A 10,000-nucleotide genomic window follows, 5' to 3' on the forward strand; every position below is an offset into this window, starting at 1 on the left:
TTGAACACTGTGTAGTATTGAGGCTCATGATGGAAAAGGAATGACTACTAAGATTATTAAACTACTTTAACGCATACATAAACCTAACTTAATTCTATAATAAATGAATCACATAACAATCAATATGATATTGATTTTGAATCTATATTCGAAATATGAAATTGCTTTAGTTTCTAATTCTTCATTAAATCTTTTTTATTATTATTATTATTACTAGCTAAGCTACAGCCCTAGTTGGAAAAGCAGGATGCTATAAGCCCAGAGGCTCCAACAGGGAAAATAGCCCAGTGAGGAAAGGAAAATAGGAAAATAGAATATTTTAAGAAGAGTAACATCAAAATAAATATCTTATATAAACTATATAAACAAACAAAACAAGAGGAAGAGAAATAAGATAGAATAGTGTGCTTGAGTGTTCCCTGAAGCAAGAGAACTCTAACCCAAGACAGTGGAAGACCATGGTACAGAGGCTATGGCACTACCCAACTAGAGAACAATGGTTTGATTTTGGAGTGTCCATCTCCTAGAAGAACTGCTTACCATAGCTAAAGAGTTTCTTCTACCCTTACCGAGAGGAAAGTGGCCACTGAACAATTAGTGCAGTAACCCTTTGAGTGAAGAAGAATTGTTTGGAAATCTGCGTTGTCAGATGTATGAGGACACAGGAGAATATGTAAAGAATAGGCCAGACTATTCAGTGTGGACGTGTGTAGGCAAAGGGAAGATGATCCGTAACCAGAGAGAAGGATCCAATGTAGTACCATCTGGCCAGTCAGAAGATCCCATAACTCTCTAACGGTAGTATCTAAACGGGTGGCTGGTGCCCTGGCCAACCTACTACCTTAGATGTTCAAAACTCCAAATGGGACTTCGCTGCCAAGCTCGTAAGATTGATTTACGTTTGCCATGGAAGGCGAATCTCATGGGCGCTTTATTCGAGAGGTAATGGAGTTTACTTAAGTGAGAATGCATTTATTACTGGCTGATCTCTACTCAGCTTCCATCAGATGATGATAACATTTAAAATTAAATAAATTCGATTACATTTTTCATAACGTATTTTATGAATCTAGATATTCACTTAATCTTAATGTTTACACAGACAATATATATATATATATATATATACACTGTATGTGTATATATAATCATATAGTGTCTCTCTCTCTCTCTCTCTCTCTCTCTCTCTCTCTCTCACACACACACACACACACACACACACACATATATATATATATATATATACACACAATTTATACATGCATGGATACATCATAAATAACATACATATACAGTAATCTATATATACAAGACTGTTTGCATTTCTGTACAGACATACGAAAGATGTGCTGAATACCGTATATATGTACATTTACTTCCCCTGAAATCTCAATAAAGACACGATTTATATGCCCGTGACCATGTAAAGCATAATCACAAGTGCGCCCAAGTATGTAAATCAGAAAAAAAACAGTTCCTGGTGAAAAGCTGCGGCGTTTAGGAACAACACTGTTTATATATTAACGTCAAAAAATAGAAGAACGAATATAAACCAAATTACTTCTGGATAAGGAAAGCATCAATAGGGAATTACGATCATAAATAAACTAGATTTATTTACTTTATTTATTTTTAATCTTGTTGCTCTTCTTAAAATATTTTCTTTTTCTTTTGTTTCCTTTCCTCACTGAGCTATTTTCCCTGTTGGAGCCCCTGGACTTATAGCATCCTGCTTTTCCAACTAGGGTTGTAGCTTAGCAAGTAATAATAATAATAATAATAATAATAATAATAATAATAATAATAATATACCTTCGATGATATAGGGTAGACTCGACAAACTATTCTGTCTGATTACTCTTACTCTTTTTTTTTAATTTTGAAGTTTTTAGTTTATATATGTGAAAGATTCATTTTTGATGTTCCTGTTTTGAAATATATTTTATTTTAATTGATCATTATTTCTCTTGTATTTTATTTCTTTTTTTCATTTTCTCACTGGGCTATTTTTCCCTGTTGGAACCCTTAGGCATATAGCATCCTGCTTCACCAACTAGGGTTGAAGCTTGGATGATAATAATAATAATAATAATAATAATAATAATAATAATAATAATAATAACAATGATAATAACAATAATAATAATTAATAATAATAATAATAATAATAATATCCATCGAAAATATGAAAACGATTTCAACCCAAATATAAAAAATAGGATTTTGAATCAGACGAACAAATTCCAAATACCAGATGACCTAATGTCACTGTACAAAACAACGAAGAAAAGAACCTCATAAAAGCCAATGAGATTACCAGAGAGAGAGAGAGAGAGAGAAAAAAAAAACTCGTTCAAGACAGATTTCTAACCACATTTGAAACAGAAGAAATTCCGACCACACCCATAATTACCCACCACATACACCCACGCACCATTGGCCGCCCTTTCATTTCACCGCCCGTAGGGGAGAAAGGGGGGAGGGGGACTACCCTACACATGCCCAAGGCCCCCCCCCCCCGTCATACTTTTAATATTTTATTCTTCTCATACATTTATGAAAGGCGTCTGTGTTCAGAAGTGGAAAATGAGTATTGAAATAGTCACATCGTCTAAATTAGTCCATGATCAAATGCCACAAAGCATTCTAAATTCAGAACACTACTCTAATAACCTTGTTGATTTCAAATACACACACGCACGTATATATATATATATATATATGTATATATATATACATATATGTATATATATATGTATATATATATGTATATATATATATGTATATATATATGTATATGTATATATATATATATATATATATAAACACATTCCCTTTCTGAGCGGGGGATACTTTAACGTGGTAGAAGGGTTTGTGTATCAGCATGATCATCAAAGTTCTACTAGTTATGGCCATATATACTAGGTTGGTTTGCTTTAGGCAATCGGACGAAAATCTCCCACTATCACCAATCCATACTGCACAGCATGGTGATGAAAATTGGCCAAATCCCAAACATGAATTGTACGGGCTGTGGTCAAGAGCCTCCTTAGAAATATACGTAAAATCTAAGGCATACTGTAAATTATATATATATATATATATATATATATACAGTATGCCTTAGTTTTTACGTATATTTCTAAGGAGGCTTTTGACCACAGCATGTAGACCTTACAAACGTGAGCCTAGTGGGGAGCCAACCGGCCACTTGCACAATTTGACGGAAATTTTTAAAGTTGAACATTGTAAAAAAAATCTCAAAATCTATTTCATATATATATATATATATATATATACATATGTATTAATGTACAGTATGTACAATATTACATCATCATCATCTCTTCCTACGACTATTGACGCAAAGGACCTCGGTTATATTTCGACAGTCGTCTCTATCTTGAGCTTTTAATTCGATACTTCTCCACTCAACATCTACCACTTCACGCTTCATAGTCCTCAGCCATGTAGGCCTGGATCTTCCAACTCTTTTAGTGCCTTGTGGAGCCCAGCTGAACGTTTGGTCAACTTATCTCTCTTGGGGAGGTGCGAAAGAGCATGCCCAAACAAATCTCCATCTACCCCTCACCATGATCTCATCCACATATACTGTAGCGCTCGAGTAATCTCTCTTATAGTTTCATTTCTAATCCTGTCCTGCTATTTAACTCCCAATATCCTTCTGAGGGCTTGTTCTCAAATCTACTAAATCTATTGGAGATTGTTGCACTGTCATACCATGACTCATGTCCATACAGTAACACAAATCTCACTAGACTTATATATAGTCTTATTTTTATACGTAATTTCGGGCGATTTGATTGCCAAATTTTACTTAACCTAGCCATTGTCTGTTTTTTTTTTCTCAATCTTGGCACTAAACTCCAATTCTAATGGCCCTGTATATACATATATACATTTTTTGTCTTGATTTATTTTAAACATGAGATTAAAACTTAAAAGATGTTGCTTTGGCTCTTGGCCAAAGAACTGCAGAAGTCAGAGTTTCCTTAGGGAAAGAAAGACAACAATAAGCAGAGTTGGATCCGAGCCAAGAAAATCCCGAAACTGCGAAATGTCAGTGAACCTACGAGAACAAACTGATGGCACACAAAGATCTTTTTTTGGAAATTCAGACTCGTAAACTCTCTCTCTCTCTCTCTCTCTCTCTCTCTCTCTCTCTCTCTCTCTCTCTCTCCAGTCCAGAGTACACGATTATTATTATTACAAGATATTCTATAACCCTAGTTGGAAAAGCAGACTGCTATAAGACCCAGAGCTACAACAGGGGAGAATAGCCCAGTGAGGCAAGGCAATAATTAAACAAACAAACAACAAGAGTAGTAAAGAACAATTAAAATAAAATATTTCAAGAACAGTAAAAATCATCAAAAGGGGTCTTTCATACATAAACTATAAAATCTTCAAAAAAGAGATTAGATACAATTCTAAAGCAGAGGGGATACAGTAATGCCAGCGTGAAGAAATTCGTTATACGTGAAACCAACTTTCACTGGAAGAACCTTTTCACAAATCCCATGCCTTCAAGCTTGCAACAAACACCGTTAGTTATATATGGCAGGCAATGAATCAAAACGTCTGGAAAAAGACCCATTCCATAAAATATAGAGGTTTTCCTTGTTGTCAAAATCGGTTCTCGAGTAATATTCAAGACATTTTGGTTCCAATGACGAACAAGTGTTATTAATTCCATGCATTTCTTTGGATACACACTGTTAAAAATTTGTATTAAAAAACGGTAAATGCCTTGCAACATTTATTCCACGATTTTTACCGTTTTAAAAAAAGGGAAAATGGATATAATGACGTAAAGGAGTGATATTTCGGTCACCAACCCCTGATAGATAATAACAATGTAAAGTCGCCTGTATTTTATTGTAATACGGCTAAGAACAGTAAATTTTTTACGGAGACTTTTTGATTAAAATTAAGATTTTTTCTAACAGTGCAGAATAACTATAATATAATGAACATGGTATTCTATAAAATGAATATCAAACTTTTAATAAACACCTGAAACCATAGGGAGCATGGATTTAAAAAAAATATATAAAAAAAGGTTGCGATTTTTCAGAATTATTCTCGAGACATCCAAAGTTAACATAAACACAAACGTGATGATACCTAAAAGATTATCTTACTCATAATTCCCAAGAAAACAAAAAAAAGCATCAACATTGACAAGTAACTTCTTGACTGTCGTAATCAATGGGCAAACCTCAGACATCGCGTTGGGAAATCTTCAACCAAGCAAAGAAATTACCAGCGGTACAGAGCCGCCTAATGCAATGCACATGCCACGCGCGACATTCTCCTAGTAACAGTAGACTAAAAAGGAAGGACAGAGGAATGTCGCGAGTCCTTTGGTAGAAGGTTTAAAAAAAAAAAAAAAAAAAAAAAACACTCACACGCTTAGATGTGTGCCTGCAAAGTTATGCGATAGCTTTGAATTTAAGCTGTGCGATAAATGTAAAAAGAACTGTCGTCAATGTTTGGGCAAAGAAATTTTTCAAATATGGCTGCATAAATATTTATTTGTATATATACATACATACTAATATATATATATATATATATATATCATATATATATATATATATATATATTGATCGTATCTTAATATTCCTATATAATTAAAAAAAAGAACAAATATTTCTTTTTACTTGAGAGTAAAAAACAAGGAAACCAAAACATTCTTATCTAGTCCTGTTCTGGAGATAGCAAGATAAAGAAGAGGAAAATAAAAGTCTTGAACAAAGACGCCAAATGGCACGACATTCACTCCATGCAGGGCAAACACATTATTTACTCGAAGTTAAAATTGAAGGAAACTGAAGGTACCTCGGTACTGACACACACACATACATACACAAACACACATATATATATACAGTATATATATATATATATATATATATCTATATATATATATATATATATATCTATATATATATATATATATATATATATAATATATTTATATACACAGTATAGATAGATATATATGCGTAAGTATAGTTTTATACATTTACTTATATATACTCATATATACATACATTATATATATACATATATACAGACATATATATATATATATATATATGAGTGCGGAAGTATACAAAATATTACACATATACTTATATTATATATATATATATATATATATTCATATATACATACATTATTTATATATATATATATATACAGAGAGAGAGAGAGAGAGAGAGGAGAGAGAGAGAGAGAGAGAGTTTTACCGATGTTTAATTTCCGAGGAAAAAGGCACAATTAACCGAGTCCATCACGCTTGTTTACTAAGGGAGTGGTCCAGAATTTTCCCTGACCTGTCTACCACCCGACTTCATGCAAATGCAAATGCGTGCAACTCCACCAATGCACAACGTTTAATGCAGTCAACGTGCATTACTTCTCTTTGATTGCAACATTATCTCCCAAATTAGTTAAAATCTAAGAGAATTTAGAATAAAAAATACTTATTTGGATAAGTGTGAATTACCAACGTCGTCATTATTCATCGTTATTCATAATTAGCCAACATTCAATTAACTGACAATTGAAAACTGAATAAACAAATAAAGAGTTGGTCCATAAAAAGTTGTACAATACTCATGATCTTCCACTGTCTTGGGTTAGAGATCTCTTGCTTGAGGGTACACTCGGGCACACTATTCTATGTGAAAGATCTATTTCAATATTGTTACAGTTCTTAAAATATTTTCATTGGTCATTACTTCTCTTGTAGTGTATATATTTCCCTATTTCCTTTCCTCACTGGCTATTTTTACCCGTCGGAGCCCTTGGGCTTATAGCATCCTATTTTTTCAACGATTTGTAGCTTGGCTATTAATAATAATAATAATAATAATAATAATAATAATAATAAAGGCATTAATATAGCTCTTCAATTCTAAACCTTTGCTCCTCCAGACACTCCCCCATCCAATCCTTGCGAAAAATAACCTTAGTTTTTATATCTTTCACGCACGAATAACTGAACATAGATTCAGGTTAAGAAGCCAATCGTCGTTTGAAAGCGAGTACGAATATCGATATGTTACCTACTCACCAGATAAATCTTAAGCACATATGAAAATAGAGTGACTAAATTCTTAAGTAGAAACTAATTTTCTTCAAGATATAATTCTATTCATTAGTTACTTTTCATTGTTACACTATTATCTATTCCCTAATTGTTCAACCCCTTTCCGTACTTTGCGGGGGTAACCAACTCTTACCAGAGTATGACTACCCCCTCTCCACCTTCCCGATGGACAGGGAGAGACCGATTAGTCGTAAGTTTGGCAATGCCGCTAAGCGTGACAGGAAAGAAATATATACTGTCATTGAACTAGTAAGCGCGCGTAGAGCACATTCCTCTGCCTACACCATTAAAAATTTATTGCTGATCACATAAAAAATTTACATTTATATTTATGTGCCAGTTTCATTTCATCTTTCATTTTTCCCTTCAAAGAAAAGATATTTTTTCCTTCAAGATACTTATATTGTCCGAAAATAATTTAGCCAAATTTAAATATGATGAAAAACCAAAAAAACTTTATGGACCCCTGGTATTATCCGAAAACAATTTGGCAAAATTCAATTATGATTAAATAAAAACCTGCCCCATCACTCAAAATTTTATTCATATAAATAAGAGTCCCGAAAAAAGGATCATTTATAAAATCATATAAAATGAAATCGAGTCAACAAGTCGATCCCCACAAAATATCATGGAAATTCACCGTGAATTTCTCGCTGACATTTTATGGAAAAAAACAAGACAGTGTTTAATCTGTATCTAAATACTTTGGCGAAGTCAACAGAAAAAAAAATTCCCGTCTACAATGAGAATTAGTCAAGTTACAAGGAACATTAATTCTAAAAGAGCCAACTCCCGTAAGCACAGATCACTCTCCGGCAAGCATGATGACTCTGCTTGCATTTGTCGTCATGGGGGGTCTCCCAGGCAGTTATTTTACGCTGGGATCACACATTCACGTATCTTGCTCCCGTTTAATCCTTCTTTCCTTTCTTCACTGGGCTTTTTTTTTCTGTTGGAGCCCCTTGGAGCCCCATTCTGCTTTTCCAACTTGGGTTGTAGCTTAGCAATTAATCATAATAATAATAATAATAATAATAATAATAATAATAATAATAATAATAATAATAATAATAATAATAATAATAATAATAATAATAAGGGGTAAACGTACGTCTTACGGGAACCATTGCAACGTCAATCTTTTCTAAATACGTATGTGTTCACGTTTAACGTACGCATGTTCACATTAGCGGCCGGTTTGACAATCAAGTGTGTCATACTGTACAGCTATTTATCTCACAATGAACGGATGTGACAGAAGATGGTGACGAAGTCACCGGGGGGGGGGGGGGGATGATAATGGCACTATCAGCAGGGAAATGTTAGACTGAACTTCAGGAGAATCGGTTATGAAGGAAATTATCATATGACTGACTGCTGAAAATCCGTAATAATTCCCAGAAGGAAACACAAAATTTGGTCCAAGAGATAAAAGGAAATTACAGTAAAACTCATCTCGAGACCGAATGTGTATTGGTCGAAATATGGAATTTTTTTATTCAATGTTCTTTTCAAGAAATTCATACGGGCATATTATATATATATATATATATATATATATATATATATATATATATATATGTGTGTGTGTGTGTGTGTGCATAATATTCTTTTCAAGAAATAAACAGGCATATATATACACACACACACACACACATATATATATATATATATATATATATATATATATATATATACAGTGTACATCATCATCGTCATTATCTCCTACGCCTATTGACGCAGAGGGCCCTCGGTCAGATTTCGCCAGTCATCTCTATCTTGAGCTTTTAATTCAATACTTCTCCATTCAGCATCTCCTACCTTGGGGAGTGCGAAGAGGCATACCCAAACCCTCTCCATCTACCCCTCACCATGATCTCATCCACATCTGGTACTCGAGTAATCTCTATTATAGTTTCATTTCTAATTACTGTCCTGCCATTTAACTCCCAATATCCATCTGGGGGTTTTGTTCTCAAATTTATTAAATCTATTGGAGATTGTTTTATTGTCATACCATGACTCATTTCCATAGAGTAGTACCTATCTCACTAAACTGATATATAGTCTGATTTTTATGTGTAATTTCATGCGATTTGATTTCCAAATTTTACTTAACCTAGCCATTGTGTGATTTGCTTTTTTTCAATCTTTCACTAAACTCTAATTCTAAAGATCCTGTATTGGATATACTTCCTAAATATTTAAGTGATTCTACCTCAATAAGCCTTTCTCCTTCCAATGATATTTCATCTTCTCCGTTCTCATCATGAGAACAGTACACAGTATAAATAATATATGCATACACACACACACACACACACACACATATATATATATATATATACATATATATATATTAACGAAACTGAAACGGATGAAATTAAAGCAGCGTGTCCAACTGGCTTCAGAAAAAAAGGCAATGAAAGACGAAGCTCACATACATACAAAACTGTATTCAGGAGCAATAATAAATACTACGTACTTACGGACTACTACTTCAGCCACACGCCTGAAGAGGGAAAGTGTTTAGTGTCCTAACAGCCGTTAAGAAGTTTAAAAGACTATTTATAAAATGGTAACTAAATCATACCGAGTGACTGAACATAAAAAAAAAATCAACGAAGAATCAAAGTTTCTTATCTGAGCTTGTGTGAACGTGTGCGCGTGCGAGCTCGCATTCGGGATAACTGATTAGCAGGTGGACAGAGGCTGGTGAAATCTAGTAACCTTATTTGGTTAACCAATCGCCTTTTTGGGTTATATCAACTAAGTCATTCATCATTGGTATTACTTTGTGACTGGCATGGGATTACTAGATTTCTAGTTTTGTCGTTATTCCTTATAGAAATA

General features: G+C 33.5%; 1 protein-coding gene across 2 annotated transcripts in view; it reads left to right on the forward strand.

Moving 5' to 3' along the window:
• The window catches only part of LOC137620794 (uncharacterized), a 518,290-nt gene that overhangs the window by 452,174 nt on the left and 56,116 nt on the right, over positions 1 to 10,000 (forward strand). The window lies entirely within an intron of this gene.

Source organism: Palaemon carinicauda, chromosome 27 (assembly GCF_036898095.1).
Source record: "Palaemon carinicauda isolate YSFRI2023 chromosome 27, ASM3689809v2, whole genome shotgun sequence".
NCBI classification, from domain to species: domain Eukaryota; kingdom Metazoa; phylum Arthropoda; class Malacostraca; order Decapoda; family Palaemonidae; genus Palaemon; species Palaemon carinicauda.